The following is a 19,822-nucleotide window of genomic DNA, read 5'->3' as shown; positions in this document are numbered from 1 at the left end:
CTCTCAGAAGCCACAGAGGTTAAAGAGGTCTGAGACCTGGTTCTCGGCAGTGATGATTGTCAGTTGCCACTGTGGCTGGCTGTCCCAGTGGACAGAGTTGCCCATGGGAGGGGGGGGGGGGCAGGAGTCACACCCCGGGGGTGGAATCGGCATCATCCCTGTGTTGGCCATGGTGGTACTGTTTGCCCACTAGGATACATCTGTGAGCAAGGTAAGGCTAGGTGCTGCACAGATGGTATCCATAGGTGAGGAGAGGGGTTCCCCATGGGTTAGCTTACTGGGCCCTTAGAGTATGGACAGGGGGATCCAACTGGGTTCAGAAAGGCGTGGCACTGGAACATGCCCCTGCTGTTGTGGGCAAGGATCCATGTTCTATCGTCCCAATCAGGCAAGTCCATCAAGGTATTGATTGCTCTCCCCTGGCTTTAGGCTGGTGGGGGGTTGTGTTGGACCTGGCTCTTTTGGCAGGTTTATTGCCAGCCTATCGCCTCCTATTTTTCTGAACCTCTTTTTGTTGGCTTTAGGACTCTGGGCACTTTACCACTGCTAGTCAGTGCTAAAGCGCATATTCTCTCTGCATGAATTGTATTATGATTGGTTATCCATGAATTTCATATTTGATTTACTGGTAAGTCCCAAGTAAAGTGCACTGTGTGTGCCCAGAGCCTTTAAATCAAATGTTATTAGTGGGCCTGCAGCACTGTTGGTGCCACCCACACGAGTAGCCCTGCAAATATGCCGCTGACCTGCCACTGCAGTGTCTGTCAATGCAGTTTTAAATTGCCATGCCCAACTGGCATGTGCACCCACTTACCAGGCCCAAACCTTTCCTTTTACTACATGTAAAGGTACCCCTAGGGAAGGCCCAAGGTAGCCCCATGGCAGGGTGCAGTGTGTGAAAGGTAGACCATTTACTGGTATGTCGTACATTTCCTGATAGTGAAACACTGCTAATTTTGTTTTTCACTATTGCAAGGACTATCCCCCACATTGGTCATCATTGGAGATGCCTTGTCACTTCTTACAAGTGTTTTGATTGGGAAGAAATAGAGATTTGGAGTTCGGGCCCCCTGAACTCAGAATTAAAAACATATCTTTCTGTGAAGTTGGTTTTTAAATTATGTATTTGAAAATGCCACTTTTAGAAAGTGATCATTTTCTTGTTTTGCCATCATGTGCCTCTGACTGCCTGTGGAATCCACGCCTGGTTTAGACTGACAGTTGGGTTGTTTGTGCATTCACTCTAGACAGTCACACAAAGGGAGCTGAGGTGTGCCCTGCATATCCTGATTGCCCATCACCAGGCTGATGGGCCTTCCTGAGCTAGAGTGGTGGGAGAAGTTGTCAGTGACTCCTGAATAGGGCTGTGCCTGGCCTCTCACAATGTAGTGTGTCTGGGGCCAGGTCAGGGCAAGGCAGGATCTGTGCACTTCAAAGGCTATCCTTTGAAGTATGCCTACTTTTAGAACACTTCTGGATCAAGAGGCGACTCTGCCAATAGGAAGAGCTGGAAAGCTGTCATGAGAAGTGCTGGCCCTTTGCTGTCTTTGCTTTGCTGGGTTGGCCTGTAGTTGCTGCTTCTGTCTTGGAGAGACTAAGGACTGGACTTTTCTTTGGCATACTGCTTGAGGAGATTCTCCAAGGGCGTGTGTGTACTTACTTCCTGTTAAAAAGTCTTAGGGCCATCAAATACCTCACCCACAGCCCCTTAACTTCTCTGTTAGGAGTTCTTGCCTGCCAAGTGGTGCCAGTTACAGTTCTGGGTCCTTGGAGGTGGCTTCTGCTGCAGGTAGAGATGAAAATCCATGCTTTGCCTTCAGTGACGTTTTTCCAAACGCAAGCTTGTCCTGTGGTTGAAAAACCAACGCATCTCCACAGTGCAGCAGAAAAGATCGAAGCTGCGCCCGTCAGCGGATGAAAGAACCACTGCAGCCTGAGTTCAGCACACCGTGTCTCCAATGTCTGAGACCCCCGCTCTGACACGGGCCCTGCTGTGCGACTGAAGGAATCCATACATCACCTGCTCACGGCTAGGAGAATCGACACAGCGCCTGTTTGGTGTCATGCCCCACGGTTAGGAGCGGCAGGCGGTCCAGTATATAAGGACTCTGAGATTTCACGAACGCGCTTAGCGTTCTAGCCTGGAATCTAATTCCGTCCTAGTTAGTGTAGCCTGTCTTCCGGTTATTGATTTCCTGTTTCCGGGAGTCCTTCTTTACTGTTCGTTGTTTCTCGCGGCTCGTTCCGCGTCCTTGGCGTTCTGGAAGCGCCACTCTCTGTTGTTTCGTCGGATGCATCAAGTTGGTGGTTAGTGCTCTATTCTTGCATCACAGTAGTCTCTGGGACTCCGCAAGATTTGTGAGTGCGCTGGTTCCCCCGTTTGTGTTTACTATTTCAATCACTCCCTGTTGGTGGCGTCTAGTGTGTGCTCTGGCTCTGTGTTTTCGTTCCAATCCTAAGTTACATTTATATTCCCTTGTTAAGTGCTTTGTTCCTTGCACCTTTGTCAGTCGGTCCCCACATACCCGCACCCTCTAAACAGCTGAAATATCCCGGGTTTGGTATACCCTGGAGTGAGAGGTGCCGCTCATCCCCGCGCACCTCCCAGTAATTAAGTCTCGAGTGTAAAGCTCGTGGTTCCTCAGCGTTTTGCTCGCCAGCTGGTCCTCTTCCCTTCCGAACCCCCTTTCTATTCCCATTCTGTGAGGACCCTCCATGGCTAAGAACTGAAGGAAGGAGGTGGAGCACTTGCGTGGACCACGGTATGGTTTGACCAGTATACATCAGAAACACGGTAATAGCGCTGTGCGCTACCTTTCTTTATATACACGGTTTACCCTAGAGCGGGCGTGAGGTAACGATTGTTGTTCTATTCCCCTGTAGTCTTCAGCCCTTTATCAACATCAACTTGGTTAACCTGTTGCAGAATTGGGGCTTTTGGGTGTTCACAAAGGGTGAGTGATACTTAAGGCAGATCTGAGGCTATTGGGCGTGGGACAGGCTCTCAATCAGTGTTTTATGTCACATAGGATACTAGACTGTACTTTCCACGGTTCATACCTCCTGACTGGGAACAAGATCCTCCATAGGAAAGGGCATATCGAGAGGTAGGACTGTACAATTGGCAAGGTGTTAATTGTAGGTACTTATATGTGGATGGTCTATAATCTACCTTTCATTACAGCACAGAAGAGTCTCACCCTGGGATCCGCCTCTGCCACTATCTTGACGTCTTACCCTCCTTCCCTTGTTTTGTTTCCCTGTTTTCCCCTGGCGTGTCCTCCGGTTCTCTAGTGTTTGATAGAGACGGGGAACCGCAGGGGAAGACTGAGAATTGTCTTCACGGACCTGACGCTCCTGCGGATCAACCCACGTATCCTTACAGAACGCTAAGCCTAATAGAGAGTGTTCTGCCCGAGCGTCATGGACGTAGTGCCGGTCACGTTGGCGGATGTAGCCAACATGATAGGAAATCTACAAGCTGAGACTCAGGCCTTGGCAGCCCGAGTGGACGCCCTGCAAGGTCAACATAGAGATACATCCTCGGGAGAAAGAAGTGTAGTTCAACAACCCGTTATACAAGTTACTACACCCCAGTCTATCCCCTTGGCTCCTCCGGAGCGTTTTTCGGGGGATGCGACTAGATGTGCTGCGTTTCTCAGTCAGTGCCAGTTGCACTTTGTATGTAAAGCGCACTGTTTCCCCTCTGACCAATCTCGGGTGGCGTTTACCATATCCTATCTCAGTGGGACCGCAGCCGACTGGGCCATTCCCTTGGTGGATAGGGACGACCCTTTATTATACAATTATGCAGCCTTTAACAGGGAATTCCGTAAACTCTTTGACCGACATACGTATACTCATGCTGCGGACACTGAATTATTGGCCCTGAAGCAAGGCAGTCATGAGCTGGTGCAGTATATAACCTCCTTTCGGCGATTAGTAGTAGAAGCGAATTGGCCAGAGGAAAAACGTTGCACTCTCTTTTACAGGGGGCTACGGGACGAATTGAAAGACGCATTGTCACAAATTGTAGACCTACCTCGTAACTGTTCAGATTTCATTGACTTGGTGGTACAGATCGACCATAGGTTACGTGAGCGGAAACACGAAAGGGGGAAAGGAGAACCCCGCTATGTGCTTTCCAAAGAAAGAAAAGGTGACTTACCTAGGTCAATGGATGAACCGGAACCCATGCAGATAGGGGTGGTCCGGGGCCCTTTGACGCCCGAAGAACGTCAACGTAGACGAACCGAAAATCTTTGTATGTATTGCGGTAAGACCGGTCATTACCTGAGAGCATGTCCGGTAAAGCCAAAGTCAGGGAACCGACAGGGAAACTAGAGTGTCCGGGGTCTTCCGAGACCAGGCTCCCGGGCAGTCCTGAATATACGGTCTCCTCTGTAGAGCACGAATCATCGCCCGCGTCCCATTTGTATGTCACCGCTTATCTTTCATTAGCGCGCTACGGTCTTCATGTGCGGATTATGATAGACTCCGGGGCATCGGGGAATTACATGGATGTGGAGTGGGCTAAAGCTAACCTAATTCCCTGTCAAGAGAAGACGTACTCCAATAAGGTCACTACTATTGATGGCAGTCCTCTTGTCTCGGGGCCCGTAACCCATCAAACAGTGAGGCTTCACTTGAGTATAGAGCCCCAACATCAAGAGGACCTGTCTTTTGATTTGATTAGGTCTCCACATATTCCGGTGTTGTTGGGTATTCCGTGGTTGAAGCTCCACAACCCCATAATTGACTGGGAAAAGTCCACGCTGGAGTTTCGAGCCACTAAAAGACAGGAGATCGTGATAGCTAGTTCTCAGGGAACCAATGTTTCGGAAACCAGTGGAAAGGAACCTGATCTGCCCACCTGCTACAACGATTTGAAGGCAGTATTCGATCCCCAAGAAGCTGATACCTTACCACCACATAGAGTATATGACTGCCGTATCGATTTGGAGGCGGGAGCCAGAATACCTTGCAGTCGGGTTTACTCCCTTACAGAGAAAGAAAATACGTACCTAAGGGAATATTTGGATGATATGTTGGAAAAGGGGTTCATCCGACCCTCTCGCTCTCCTGCCTCCTCTTCCCTGTTTTTCATACCCAAGCGGGAAGGGGGATTAAGATGCTGCATAGACTACAGAAGGCTGAATCTAGTGACCATAAAAAACCGGTATCCATTACCCCTCATCTCCTCCCTCCTTGACAAGGTTCGGGGCGCACAATACTTCACGAAATTAGATCTACGTGGAGCTTACCACCTGGTGCGAGTCAAGGAAGGAGATGAGTGGAAAACAGCCTTCTGTACCAAATACGGGCTATATGAATATCTTGTGATGCCCTTTGGGCTTTGCAATGCCCCGGCGGCATTTCAGTTTTTTATTAATGAAGTGCTGAGGGACATGCTCGAAGACTATGTGATAGCCTACATCGATGACCTACTGATTTACTCTGGTTCCCTGTCTGATCACTTGTGTCATGTACGGAGGGTATTAGAACGCCTCCAGGAGAACAAATTGTACTGCAAGTTGGAGAAGTGTACATTTCACACCCAAGAGGTGCCCTTTTTGGGTTTCGTGGTGTCACCGTGGGGGTTGGCGATGGACCCCGGTAAAGTTAAGGCTGTCCTGTCTTGGCCGGCGCCCACCACCGTCAAGGAATTGCAGAGTTTCCTGGGCTTTGCCAACTTCTACCGGCGGTTCATCAAAAACTTTTCCAACTTGACGACTCCCCTCACGGCCCTCCTCAAGAAGGGTGTCCTATATTCATGGTCCAAAGAAGCGGAGAACGCATTTCAACAGCTGCGTCTCGCTTTCACTCGTGCCCCTGTTTTACACCACCCAGACCCCTCCTTGCCTTATGTTGTAGAGGTAGATGCATCTCACGTAGCTGTGGGGGGGGTTCTCAGTCAAACAGATCCTGTCAGTGGCCTTATTCATCCAGTGGCTTATTTTTCCCACAAGTTTTCCCCGGCAGAATACAATTACGCAGTTGGGGAGAAAGAACTCCTTGCAATTAAAAAGGCTTTCGAGGAGTGGCGGCAGTATCTATTAGGCGCCCGACACCGGACAACTGTCATTACCGATCATCGTAACCTCCAGTATTTAACGTCAGCCAAGGCATTGTCCATGCGCCAGATCCGCTGGTCACAATTTTTTTGTGAGTACGATTTTCATATCCACTTCAGACCGGGTAGAAGGAATGGGAAGGCCGATACCTTGTCCCGCTTGGGTTTTGCTCTTCCTGAGAGGCCTGTGGAATCCCCGACTATTGTCCCCAGGGGAGCCTTTATAGGTGGGGTGGTCACGGAAGAACAATTCCTCGCCCAGGTCAGACAGAGCCAGGTGTCATCCGTAATGGGGGGAGTAGTGGGTTCCCGTGCCACTACCGTCCAAGATGGGTATGTGTGTGTATTGGGGGGAGTGGTATTGCCCACCAAAGAACTGCAGACTCAAGTATTGCACTGGTACCATTCCCATGCCCTGGCGGGCCATCCCGGGATAAAAAAGACAACCAGAGTGATCAGAGAACGGTTCTGGTGGCCAGGCATGACTAAGGATATTGAAGCTTATGTTAAGACCTGTCACGTCTGTGCTCAGACAAAGGTGTCCCGCCAAAATCCAGTAGGGTTGCTCTTACCTCTCCCTGCTCCACCTGGTCCATGGCATACGGTGTCCCTTGATTTTATTGTTGACCTACCTGTAACCTCCCACAAGCACAACACCTTGCTGGTGGTGGTGGATCTGTTTTCTAAAGTCGCCCACTTTGTCCCATTGGGCGGCTTGCCCACGGCAGTTGAGCTGGCGTCAGTGTTTGTGCGGGAGATAGTCCGTTTGCATGGCTTTCCATCAGTTTTGGTGTCGGATAGGGGGGCCCAATTTGTCTCCCGGTTTTGGAAGGGGGTGTGTTCCTTGCTGGGGATAGAGGTCAGGTTATCCTCGAGTCATCATCCACAGACAGACGGGCAGACAGAGAGGGTCAACCAATGTTTCGAGCAATACATTAGAACTCAGGTCTTGCTGAAGCCCACGGAGTGGGATGAGTGGGTGTGGGTAGCAGAGATTGCTTATAACAACAGCCCACACTCCTCCACTAACCACTCGCCTTTCTATTGTTCTAGTGGGTTTCATCCCAAGTTGTTGCCTACAGGGGTTTCCCCGGGAGGTCCTACACCAGCAGCCAACGACTTCATAAGGTTATTGCAAGATATCCATAGGACCACCCTAGTACATTTGGAAGCCGCCAAAACAAGATACAAGGAGGGAGCAGACCTACACCGTAGATTGGAACCCATTTATGAACCAGGGGATAGGGTGTGGCTTTCCACCAAACATCTGGCTCTTCGAGGTCCACGCAAGTTCAACCCTACCTACATTGGCCCCTATAAGGTGCTAAAGGTGATAAACCCAGTAGCCCTGAAACTGGATTTGCCTGTATCTTTCAAAATACACCCTGTATTTCACACCTCTTTGATCAAGCCTGTCGTACCTGGTACCCACATCCCTAGAAGACCAACTCCAATCCCTCTTCGGGAGGCCGAAGAATATGAAGTTGAAGCGATTGTGGACTCCCGCATAGTGCGTAACGCTCTTCAGTACCTGTTGCACTGGAAGGGGTATGGAGTGGAAGAGCGTACTTGGGAGCCTGCTGATAATGTGCATGCTCCTCGTCTCCTTCGTCTGTTCCACCTCAAATATCCAGATAAGCCCAAAGGGGTGGGGGACCGTTGTGGGGGGAGTGTGCTGTCATGCCCCACGGTTAGGAGCGGCAGGCGGTCCAGTATATAAGGACTCTGAGATTTCACGAACGCGCTTAGCGTTCTAGCCTGGAATCTAATTCCGTCCTAGTTAGTGTAGCCTGTCTTCCGGTTATTGATTTCCTGTTTCCGGGAGTCCTTCTTTACTGTTCGTTGTTTCTCGCGGCTCGTTCCGCGTCCTTGGCGTTCTGGAAGCGCCACTCTCTGTTGTTTCGTCGGATGCATCAAGTTGGTGGTTAGTGCTCTATTCTTGCATCACAGTAGTCTCTGGGACTCCGCAAGATTTGTGAGTGCGCTGGTTCCCCCGTTTGTGTTTACTATTTCAATCACTCCCTGTTGGTGGCGTCTAGTGTGTGCTCTGGCTCTGTGTTTTCGTTCCAATCCTAAGTTACATTTATATTCCCTTGTTAAGTGCTTTGTTCCTTGCACCTTTGTCAGTCGGTCCCCACATACCCGCACCCTCTAAACAGCTGAAATATCCCGGGTTTGGTATACCCTGGAGTGAGAGGTGCCGCTCATCCCCGCGCACCTCCCAGTAATTAAGTCTCGAGTGTAAAGCTCGTGGTTCCTCAGCGTTTTGCTCGCCAGCTGGTCCTCTTCCCTTCCGAACCCCCTTTCTATTCCCATTCTGTGAGGACCCTCCATGGCTAAGAACTGAAGGAAGGAGGTGGAGCACTTGCGTGGACCACGGTATGGTTTGACCAGTATACATCAGAAACACGGTAATAGCGCTGTGCGCTACCTTTCTTTATATACACGGTTTACCCTAGAGCGGGCGTGAGGTAACGATTGTTGTTCTATTCCCCTGTAGTCTTCAGCCCTTTATCAACATCAACTTGGTTAACCTGTTGCAGAATTGGGGCTTTTGGGTGTTCACAAAGGGTGAGTGATACTTAAGGCAGATCTGAGGCTATTGGGCGTGGGACAGGCTCTCAATCAGTGTTTTATGTCACATAGGATACTAGACTGTACTTTCCACGGTTCATACCTCCTGACTGGGAACAAGATCCTCCATAGGAAAGGGCATATCGAGAGGTAGGACTGTACAATTGGCAAGGTGTTAATTGTAGGTACTTATATGTGGATGGTCTATAATCTACCTTTCATTACAGCACAGAAGAGTCTCACCCTGGGATCCGCCTCTGCCACTATCTTGACGTCTTACCCTCCTTCCCTTGTTTTGTTTCCCTGTTTTCCCCTGGCGTGTCCTCCGGTTCTCTAGTGTTTGATAGAGACGGGGAACCGCAGGGGAAGACTGAGAATTGTCTTCACGGACCTGACGCTCCTGCGGATCAACCCACGTATCCTTACATTTGGCTGCTGCCGCATCGGCCACAGCACATCTGCACTTTCAACGAATTGCACCTGTGCGCCAAGTCTTCATCGATGCTGGGCTTCAGTAAAGAACCGAGGCTGCGTGTCCGGAGAAACGACACATCACCTCCCCATGCAGTAAGAAACCGACAAATCACCTCCTCTCACTGTAAGAAAAAGATGCATCACCTCATCTCATAGTAAGGAACCAACGCATCACCTCCCCTGTGTAGTAGTAAGGAACCAACACATCACCTCCCTTGGGAGCAAGGAACCGACGCATCGCCTTCCTTGCGTATAAGGAACCAACATATTGCTTTGATTTCGGGCATCTCCCCTCCCCTGCGCCTTTTTCCGTTTTGTTATTTTTACGCATCCCAGGTACTTTCTACAAAACATGATGCATCCATATTTTTTTATGGACTGAACTGTTTTGAACCTTTAAAAGTGATATTTTTGATTTATGTATGTTGGATTTTTGTCGTTTAGTCTTTTTTGGTTTAGATAAAGATCAGTAATTTTTCTAAAGTGGTGTGGTGTCTTTTTGTAGTGCTTTCACTGTGTTACTGTGTGTTTATGTACAAATGCTTTACACATTGCCTCTGACATAGGCTTGACTGCTCGTGCCAAGCAACCCAGGGGGTGAGCATGGGTTATCTTAAGTGTGTAACTCCCTCACCTTGACTAGAAGGAATGGTCCCTCCTTGGACAAGGTGCCAACCACAGTCAACTAGAGACACCCATTTCTAACAGATGTCATTTAGGGGTCGCCAGAGGTTGCAGCTGCGACACTTTGACTACAGCTTGCGACCCCTGTTAGGTTGCCTGTGACCCCTGTCAGGAGTAAAAGTTGTGTTTGACCTTGTTTGTGTCTCAGTTTACATGGTATATGTATGTTGAACTGTGACCTTGTAATAGTGTTTCTTCATGTGTGCTTTGATGCATGTTTCAGGAATGTTGGTTGTACCAAAGTTCGAATGTATTTGGGTGTGTATATGCATTTTAGGAATGTGTACCAGGTAAGGTGTGTTAAGAATATGGGTATAGCTGTGACGATGTTAGAAAATCATATCCGCCAATGTCTGTACAGAATAGGCGTAAATTGTAAGTGGGGCAGAGTGCTCAAAATTGTGAGGAATCTAGATCCAAACAGGTGAAAGTATGAACATATATAAGTGATAGAGCATTCTGTGCTCAAAAGTTATCGAGGGATTACAGGACACAGGTTAGAGGAGGTGTTGTACCCATCCATTAATGGGCGCTAGGTGCATAAATATGACCGGGCTGTGTTTCTACACGTGAAAGGGGGTTAGGTGTACCTAATCGGGCCTTGTATAAAAACAGATAAAGGGGTACATGCTGGAGAGGTAGGTGTGAATGGGTTAGAGAGAGATTGGTGCATACAGGTTATAGGGCTATACACACAGGTAAGAATAGTTAAAAGCCCACATATGAGAAGAGGTTAGGTGCATAGAGATGATTCCAGAAATCTCAAGCTATTCAGTGTAAGTCTGAGTAGTGAAGGCGGTTCTGTGTGAGAGGCAAGGTGCACACAGCTGGAAGCGATTTAGGCGCACAACAATAAGAGGTTCCTGACTGCACACTGATGATGTGCTATGTCCGGTGTAGTATAAATGAATGTTTGCATACAGTTAAACATAGCAAGGTGCACTAAGATGTGGTTGGGTGCTCACAGTTGAGTGAGTCTTGTGCCCACACACAGAGGAGATGTAGTCAGAACATGCACACAGGTAGGCTGTGACTTAATATGGAAATTTCTAGAGCACTAGCTGCACACCAGCGAGACATTTCTACATGCACACATGATGGTGCACACAAGCAAGTAGTGACAAGGTGTACACATGGTGGTGCACACAAGCAAGGAGTGGCGAGGTGCACACAGCTTTAAATGTAAATGTGTTCTGTTAGGTAACACCGATTCATAAAGTTCCAAGAGACAGTTCTATTCAAAGCATGCACTGCAAATATGGCTAGCATAGTTCATGTATGTCATGGGTACCCAAGGCAGGTCCAGAAAGGCCCGCTCCATACTGGATGTTTAATATACACATGAAATAAAGTGATTATCTTAAATATCAATTTATTTTTACAAAAATACATTTTCAGAATTCAAAGGTAGGTATATACTACACAAAGAAGTGATTAAGCTAAAATGCACTTCCCAGAATAGGCACACAGATTTCCTGTGCACAGTCAGGTTTGATTGGATTAAAACCAAAGGACTGGAAATTATGTGCGAGGAGAGGGACTGCATTTTTTGGAGGCCGTTTTGGCTCTTGGGATTCAGCAATGCATCGCTAGGGAGATTGTCTCCTATAAGGAGAGCTTTCACACACTGTACCAACCAGGTACAATATTTGATCAATGGTTATGCTATTATCAGTCAGCACAGGTATACTGGGTTATGCTTGGGCATCTGCTGGTTTTGCCTTGACGCTTGGAGATTCTGCCTGGGCATGTGAGGCTGTATTTTGGTCTTTGCGACAATGTCTAGGCTTGTTATGGTTGTGCCTAGGCAAATTAAGTTTGGCATACAATGGCTGACCCCAGAATATGAATCTGTGCATGGACATTTGAAGCTATGTTTATGAGAATGATGGCTATAGCTGGTCTATGAGGGCTGTTCTCCTAGTCTACGCTGATGGCTTTTTTGTGGCCGAGCCCTTGGAATATCATCACAACAACGTAGTGCATATGTGGCTGATATCTAAAATATACTTTGTATACTTTTGTTGTTTTTCAGTATTACTTATTATAGGTTTTATTTTTGTTAATTTCAATGATTTTATTTTTGTTAACCGTGCCAGGGTCGATGGTCGTCTAACATCAATGTCTGAGAAATCATCAAGATCAGGGGTCAAATTATGTAACTTCCAGAGGTGTCACTAGGGTTGGTGTCACCCAGTGTGGTAACTCATGGTGTCACCCGTGCGGTCCGCACCCCCCTAGTGACGCCACTGCACTGGCCGACGAAACGCAAGTCCCCAGATATCGTCGACAGCCCAGCATTGTGCACTCCTTCCACGAAGCTATGATTTTGTCTTGTGGGCAGTGAAGGCCCATTTTAAAAGTTGCGTCTTAAGTTTCTGATAAGTGTAAAGATGTATTCCTACACATCTTCTTCTCCTTAGCGCCTCATGCATCGAGGTGATTTGGTCACGGCTGTCACGATACCTGTGCGGGATGTAACCTTTGAATTTCCCTGGTCCTTGCTTCCCCTTCCCTCCCTCCGTGTATTCCTTCTGCTCCCAGGCTGGGCATGTGAGCGACCTGCGTGTGTCTTCGGTCTCCGTCTTTTTAAAAAAAAAAAATATTGTTTCCTGCCCATGGCCATTCAGTATTTATTATTCTGCATACATGCATTTAATTTATCGTTCTGAGATTTGTTCCTGAGGCTGTTTGACATTAGATCGCATGATGCTGCAGTGGGTGCTGTGTTGTCTGGCGACCGCCATGGGCTCTGACCTCGTTGGACAGAAATCGGAGCTGCCAGGTCAGTGCCGCCATACTGCCCACACAGCCGTCACTTCTTGTTGTTACATCGAGCACACACACCAACCGCTCACACATTTCCCCACAAGTCAGACGCCTTAATTTAATGATTATCCAGGCACTCCTCTCCTTGCTCCAAGGGAGTTGTCAATTTCACCATGCAAACTCGCTAACCTCCACTTTTATTTTAAATCTCCTTTCCGACTGCTTTGTCCTTATGCGCTCCGCTAGCACCACAGCGCTACTAAAGGTCAAGAGTTTATTTGTGTTCAGGTTTTCATCACTCGAACTCCTACTCTCCTAAGCGCTCCACCCCAAAACGCCGTACTTTTTAGGTGGTCTCCTGGTCACACCCACTCATTTAGCAGGTGGCAGCCAGTCCCCAGATGGTGTCACCCCATGTGAAGGTGTCACCCGGTGCGGCCCGCACCCCCCTAGTGACGCTACTAGTAACTTCCTCTGATGTCACTGGGGGTCAAAGGTCATGTGACGTCACTTCCGTTACCCATGGTATTTTGGCGAATGGACATACATACTGTTCTTGCTGGTTATCTTGGTTTCTCTCTGCAATATCTGAGGGTGTCTTGATTCCCTCTGTGATTTGAGCATTAGTGTACCTCATTCTCCATGGACTATGTTATTCATTTTCAAGTCGCCGATTATACTCCTTTCCTTCACAATATGTAAGGTGTAGACCGTCATTTTTTAGAGTTGTTTTTCACTCCAGAGATCAACTGACCAGCTTACTCAATTCTGTAACTTCAAGATGCAGATTATACATGTGGATTTTGTATTCAGTACAGTAATTTGCATTTACAATACCATGATTCGTAGTTCACCTACGTATGGTGAGACGAGATTAAATGCAGTGGGCCTGGTTCAAAACCATGTGAAATCATAACATAGTTTTACATTCTCTAAACGACTTGATACATGACTTCTAGGAATTCAAAAGGAGTGATTTAGCAGTCAGTAAATTCGCTTATAATGCATGTTCACCCTTGAAAGCTTGTGACAGAATGCCACAAAACCCCTTTATATGTGGCCTTTCACAGACATCTTTCCTACACTTACCTCCCTCATTATAAAGGGGCCTGATTCATTGGGATATGTGCGGTAACTGCTTTTACTGCATAATATCGTAATTATGAGGTTTGTGATAAATATCATCAGGTCAATGTAGTGAGAACTAAAGTCCCCTGAAAATTCTTAATTGGGTGGAATTTATCGCAATGGATAAATTGCAAGTCTGCAGAATCCGATTTTTTGTCATGTGTGCTAAATAACACACCAATTACTGGGCCACCTGTAATGAGGACCTAGGCTCATGTGCGTCACCCAAGGGGGTGCAAGGGCGAAGCAAAACTTGTGGGATTTGCCAAGCCATGCAAGACCACCTTGTGTGGCCCTGCGTTACTTGATAAATCTACAGTAACCGACGGTAGTGCAAATTATTGCCTAGGCATTACTCTGCCCCAGGGAGGCGTTCCATTGGCTGAGCGTGGGTGTTCCCACACATCCACCCATTCTCAGATTTACCATCAGTGGTAGACCTGGGAATGCGTCAAGATGCTACACCTCCCCAGGTGAGACGTAACGAGTAGAAATATCTTTATTTCTCCTTGTTTTTTCCTCTTTCTATGTGTGCTACATTCTGCAGCACAGGTAGAAAGAGAAAAAATGGCTCTCAGGATTGTTTTTGCATATGAAGATGTACCTTCCTAAACAAAAGCAATCCTTCCTACAACGCGGGCACATTTTCAACATGACACAAGGGTCCCTGCATTGGCACTAGGCAGCCAAAGGTGCGCCAGCGCTAGGAAAGGACAGGCATGCGCTGTATAATGTTAACTATGGTGCATTCCCGCCCTTTCTCTTTCCCGCAGTGGAGCGCAGCAAGATAACGAGCTGCGTGAAAGATTGAAAAATATGCCCCCTAATATTTAACCTTCGATGGAACAATAAAAGGAAAAAACATACTGTTGCACTGCATAAGGGGAACGAAAATGCAAATGAAGACGCAACAAACAGAAAAATCACAACATTTGCTCAGGTGTAAGCATGAAATATGGTGCAACTTTCAGGCGTCCTTCTGGAAATGTTAGTGAATTGAAAAATACATAAATGGTCACCCAGAAGAAAACAGAACAGCGAATCCAGTTTTATGATTATTTTCAGGAATGCACATTCCTGTTTCCTGAGTCCCCGTTTTCGAAACTGTTGATGAATGTCTGGCCTTCAATGTATTATTCCCATTCCATCCTTCAGCTAGTTCACTGCCCAGGTTTGCACCGCAAGGCTGTTTGAGTTCTTAAAGGTTTTCTTCCTTGAAGTGGGTAAAAAGCCTCATTCCAAGCCCCAGGTGACTCCTACTTTGAGTGCAAATGAGAACTTGTGTCTGAATTGGGATTACAAACTGTGTGAAAGTTACCACTTGCCTCTTGTGTGTCAAGGCCATTGATGGGAAGTAAATACATACATTTACTTACCAACAATGTAATCATTTTTGCAATGCATGGACTCCTGATGTAAATATTCTATAAATCACTCCTGATTTACTTAGCTGTGATGCAGTGGACGCAATATGTCTGTCCTTGCACCCTAAAATGGAATTAACTGATGAAAGTATAAGGTGTTACAGAGAGCAGTTTAAATAATGATACACAACAGAGACCTGGGTGACAAGAGTATGCCTCCATCTGTCAGGCCTAGCACATGCCATAATTAGCATACAGGACAGAAGTTGTGTTTACAGAATTTTTGGGCCATTTGTGGGATGAAGATGCTGGGAAAATATAGTTAACACCTGCATAAGACACGAGCCCCGTTCTCTGCATATCACTAAGCATTGATTGCTGGGCATCCATAAAACAAAATACTCACCAATCAGTCAAACCAAGGTAGGATGTAGCCAGATCTGGTGGTGGGCTAAGGATCACTGATCCAACTATGAACATACGGGGATTCAGTCTGTGCCAGAAAGAAAATATCCCAGCATGCCCTTGGTCGAACAAATATATTCTCAACTAGCTAGCACAGTGAATGATCCAAGTAGAAGCGACCCCAAACACAATGAAGCAATTCCTTTATAAATCATGGTTTTCAGGTGTCCTAGTGCAGCCAAATAATGGAAATGAAGCAAGACCACAACTCCCAGAATGCCTAGGGTTGTTAAATGAAACTTCAAAATTGTAGCAGTGCATCCCTGGTGACGTGGGGTCACCTGGTAAACGTATTGACTTTCCAACCTCTCTCTACCAATAGGATCGCTGCTCCTCGCATGATGCTTTCTCAACCTTGCAAACCCAGTCACAAATGGCATTATAGATTTGAGGTTTGTTCAGTACACATTTGCATGAACAGATACATACACAACATGACACATATAGCATATATTTACATCAGTGTGCACCACAAAGGGGAGCTTAGTATGCTTTTCCTCCTTACTCACCAAAAATAGGGTAGGAACCATAACCATCATTCATGACTCAGCTTCTCAAGTGAGGGATGCTTTTACAACCCTCAAGTAAGAATAGAAGCCAAGGGAGTTATTTACCAAGTTGTAGAGCGGCGCATACGTCATTTTTTTTTTTTACTATTTTAAAGTGCATGGTCACCGCACAAAATTGCGCAGATCCACGCGAGCGTTCTCGCAACCCTTAGTAAATTTAAGGCCATACCTTACTCCATACCATCATGTATATTATTTACACCTCTGGAAAAGCTGTGCAAGGAATGCTCATACTTCACATCTCGCACTTGTAGTAACGTTCTGAAGCAGCATCTGGCCAGTCTCATTTTTTCACTTTCTCTAATGCAAATCTCGCTGTAGCTTTCCACCTCTGAGGCAGCTTCCAGCCGCACGTTCATGCTACATTCTAACGCTTTACACAAATGTTGTAGGCAATGTTGTATCTCTTTATAGAAATACTGCTACTGATTTTATTTTGTGGCACTATTATTACATCTACTTTTACTGCAGATAGAAACATAAACTTTGTTGCTAAAAATAAAGTATTTTACAACGTGATGTACGATTCCAGCGGTTCTCTCATTATTTATGACCCATACCCACCTTGGCATCTGAGCAATTACACACAATAAGCAGCTTTTCTTTCTTTCTTAATTGCTATGTATATATTGTGGCCATTACAATGTGTGTTCAACCCACTTGTACCATTGAGGTTGGTTAGAATATGTGTATCTATACGCATGGGCTCAGTTTGTCTAATTTCCAAACATTGCTTATAGTAGAATCTTTCAACAAAATACACTTTTTTGCAAAGAGTTTGTTTAGCAACAATTTTATGCAAGAGAGCTCTCCCACTACAGCGAGTATTTTGAAAAACAAATGTTTCTCCCACTGTTAGAACTGGGGGTCTCTAGTTGGCTGAGGCAGTTACCTTAGTCCAAATGGGGACCCTTGCTTCTAGTCAGGGAAAGGAGGGACACCCTCTTTGATAACCCCTGCTCACCCCTTGGTAGCTGGGCACGAGCAGCCAGGCTTATCTTCAAGGCAATGTGTAAAGTATTTTCAACCACACTCCCAGTGACACAGTGATAACACCACAAATGAACACCACACTGATGTATAAAAATAGAGGTATCTTTGTCAAGAAGAAATAAAATACGGATAAGACCATACGATAAAAATCCAAAATATGCGTATTCGTAACATTCCCCTTTGTCCGGTTATTAGGCCAACAAACACTTGTAGGTTCTTGCGGTATTAATGAGCAGTTCACGATGTTCAAATGCAGTCCTAATGCAATGCTATGCACTTCGTAATGCAGTTCGTATTATCAGATTAATGCAGTTCGTAATGCAAGAATAATGCAATCCTCAATGCACGTAATCAGGCAGTTTGTAATGCAAGAATAATGCACTCCTCAATGCACGTAATCAGTCAGTTCTTAATGCAAGTATAACGCACTCCTTAATGCAAGTAATAAGGCAGTTCATAATGCGAGAATAATTCAATCCTCAATGCACATAATCAAGCAGTTCGTAATGTAGGAATAACACAATCCTCAATGCACCTAATCAGGCAGTTCGTAATGTACGTATAACGCACTCCTTAATGCAAGTAATAAGGCAGTTCGTAATGCGAGAATAATTCAATCCTCAATGCACGTAATCAGGCAGTTCGTAATGCAGAAATAATACAATCCCTAATGCAAGTAATAAGGCAGCTCGTAATGCAGGAATAATTCCAGGCCAATCGGCGTGATTAGCACTGGCGCCACTAGGCCCCAACCACAGACAACAGTCCTGAACTTCCGAGGGCAGCCCCGGTCCTGGCCGCTCGAGGACTCAGCGCGTCTAACGCGATGCAGCGGGAGAGAGACAGGAGCACTCCTGTACTCCTCTTGCATGCCTCCCCAGGCCACACACACTTGCGGTTCCCGACCAGAGTCCAAGCCTTACCTGGGGGATGCGCTGCCTCGCTCTCTCTCTCTCTCCCCGCTCGTCGGACGTCCTGCTGGGCGCTCACAATGCAGCTGCGATGCAAGGCGACGCTGTAGCCGGACAGGTTACGGCACTGCCTTCTCCGTTGCTGACGATCTTGGGCAGATTCCTCTTGCGAACAATGATCATGATTACCTCATGACTTCCTTAGCTTTACGAAATCCTTCAGCACGTTGCAGCTCTGGCCGGCTGTGGCAATCTTGATCCGCAGCCTCAGTTACAATGACGGCTCGGGCCACAAACAGCTACACAGCAGCGCGGATGATGGTTCACGCTGCGGGGGCACTGCAGTCATGGGGCACTTTCCAACCTGCACCACGGACCCCACGGCAGTCTCAGGCTGCACACGCACAAAGCGTTGCTGAGACTCGGTTGGGTTTCGGGCCACACAGTCCCGGGGCAATGCTTACAAAGGTCTCAGGCTGCAAAATGCACACGCACACAACGTCGCTGAAACACACTTGGAAACTTTGATGTTCCTGAGTTTCCACAACAGGGAGCCAGCTCTCCTCGGGCCCTTGGAGACAAGTTACTTCGGGACACAGCACACAGCAAAGTCCTTTCAAGCAGGGGGACACAGCACACACCAAAGGCCTTTAGCCCCTTCTTAGTTAAATCAGCAAACTGCAGGCCAGCCCCAGAACACACAGCAAGGGTCAGTCCTTCTCTTCAGTCTTTTCAGCTGTTCTTCCTTGGCAGAGGTTCCTCTTGACCGCAAAGTAGTTTTAATCCTTTTCAGTCTTGATCAGTCCAACATTCAGGGGTTTCAGCTCTCATAGTTATACCCCTAAATGTCTTTGAAGTCTTTGTGTTCAGGGGGTACTGACCCCTTTCCAAACCTATTCTGGGTGTCTCCCTGCCAGTGACACCTTCTTCCTTTGATAGTGGGGGTCTGGTTTCTCAATCACTCAGCAGGAGGTGGAGCCATTCTTTCATGGCAGCAGCCCACGCCTCTTCACATCCAGGGGGCTACTCCTCCCCCCTACACTCCAGATGCAGGTCAGCATGTTGCTGTCTCACCTACTCCTCCCCTGGGTCAAGACATTTCCCAGATCCTATCACATTCAAATCCAGACAGTCAATCCACAGCCAGGCAGAGACACACAGAATTGTTAGAACAAAAAAAAACAGCCATTTCTAAAAGCGTGGTTTCTAAACAAACAATTCAAAAACCACCTTCACAAAAAGATGTGTTATTAAATTGTGAGTTCAGGCACACTAAACTTCATCTCTTCATCTTAAGCCTATGGGAAGATAGGCTGGAAACATATTACAAAGCCTTCCCCATTCTGTCCTATGGGCAAGATGGCCTTACAACAGTGAAAAACGAAATGGAGAGTATTTCACTGTTAGGACATGGTACACACATCAGTACATGTCCTACCTTTCACAGACACTGCACCCTGCCCAGGGGAGTGCCTAGAGCCTACTATAGGGGTGTCTGATGTGCATGGAAAGGGAAGGGTAAGGCCTGGCAAGTGGGTGCACTTGTTAGGACAACATGGCAGTTAGCAAACTGCGCGCAGGCACAGCAGTGGCAGGCCTGAGTTCTCTCTTTAGGGATACTTGTGTGGGTGGCACAATTGGTGCTGCAGGCACACTAGTAGCATTTGCATTACCAGCCCTGGCACACTTAGTGCACTTTACTAGGGACATTACTAGTAAGGCAAACATAACAATTATGGACAACCAATTACCATAACACTTTATACAGGGAGCACTTGCATTTTGATACTGATCAGCAGTGGCAAAGTGCCCAAAGCA

General features: G+C 47.0%; 1 protein-coding gene across 1 annotated transcript in view; it reads left to right on the top strand.

Moving 5' to 3' along the window:
• Positions 1-19,822, top strand: part of LOC146798039 (gap junction delta-2 protein-like) — a 274,285-nt gene that overhangs the window by 213,424 nt on the left and 41,039 nt on the right. The window lies entirely within an intron of this gene.

Source organism: Triturus cristatus, chromosome 9 (assembly GCF_964204655.1).
Source record: "Triturus cristatus chromosome 9, aTriCri1.1, whole genome shotgun sequence".
Lineage (NCBI taxonomy): Eukaryota > Metazoa > Chordata > Amphibia > Caudata > Salamandridae > Triturus > Triturus cristatus.
Note: the sequence above shows the minus strand (reverse complement) of the source record. Positions and strands in the feature narration are given on the sequence as shown.